Consider the following 1219-nt stretch of genomic DNA (forward strand, 5'->3'; position numbering starts at 1 on the left):
CCGTCCTTAGATCGCTCCCCAAATGTCCCAAAGGATCGGTGTCAATACAATATGCATGTCATGATGGGTAATATCATGTTGTGAAACTTGCCAGAGCATTAAAAAAAACAACAACCTTGGAGGACACGAAAATAAGTCAATTAAAAAAACAAACCCTCCCAACGTTTCACAAAGGGCAAGGGTCAGTTTGTGCGTCATAACAAAAGAGTGTGGTGAGGTGTAGTGTGGTGTGACGGGGTGTGGTGTGATGTGGTTTGGTGGGATGTGGTGTGGTATGATGGGGTGTGGTGTGATGAGGTATGGTGAGTTGTATAGTATGGCGTGGTGTGGCGTGGTGTGGCGTGGCGAGGCGTGGTGTGGTGGCGTTGTGTGGTGTTCTGTGGCGTGGCGTGGCCTGGTGTGATGGGGTGTGGGTGGATGGTGAGGGATGTGGCGTGGCGTGGCGTGGTATGGTGTGGTGTGACGTGATGAAGTGTGTCGTGTCGTGGCGTGGCGTGGTGTGATGTGGTGTGGCGTGGTTTGGTGTGGTGTGGTGGTGTGGGAAGTTGGCAAGTACTCTAGTATTGCTAGTCCCTTCTATTCTATCAAACGTCTGTCGTCATCATCTCACCTCTTTCTTTTCTTTGTAAGGTTTCTCTCTAGTAGCACCTCTAATCTTCGGCACTGGTGAGACCCATTCGTGTTGCTAAAAAATAAATAAATAAATAAATAAATAAATAAATAAATGAATAAATGAATGGATGGATGGATGGATGAATGAATGAATGAATGAATGAATAAATGAATGAATGAATATATGAATGAATGAATGGATGAATGAATGAATGAATGAATGAATGAGTAAATGAATAAACAAACAAACAAACAAACAAACAAACAAACAAACAAACAAGTAAATAAATGAATGAATAAATAATTAGATACATACATACATAAAAAGATAAATTAATAAATAAAATGATCGAAAACGAAAGCAGCGTCAACTTGCACTTGCACGTCACTACAGTGTTACAAGTAAGAACACGTGTACCAGTGTCTCGTGAAGCAGCTTGTCAGCCCATAGTAATATTCTCAATCCCTGTCGTTTATTTCTATTGCTTAAATTCCTAAGTTTCACGTAGGGAGAGGTAAGGATCAATTGGTGCGCCAGTCACAGCAAAAGATATTTATGATATAGTTTATTGTGGTGCGGGGTGTAAAAACAAAACAAAACAACCCC

This window comes from Aplysia californica, unplaced genomic scaffold (genome assembly GCF_000002075.1).
Source record: "Aplysia californica isolate F4 #8 unplaced genomic scaffold, AplCal3.0 scaffold00320, whole genome shotgun sequence".
NCBI classification, from domain to species: Eukaryota; Metazoa; Mollusca; class Gastropoda; order Aplysiida; family Aplysiidae; genus Aplysia; species Aplysia californica.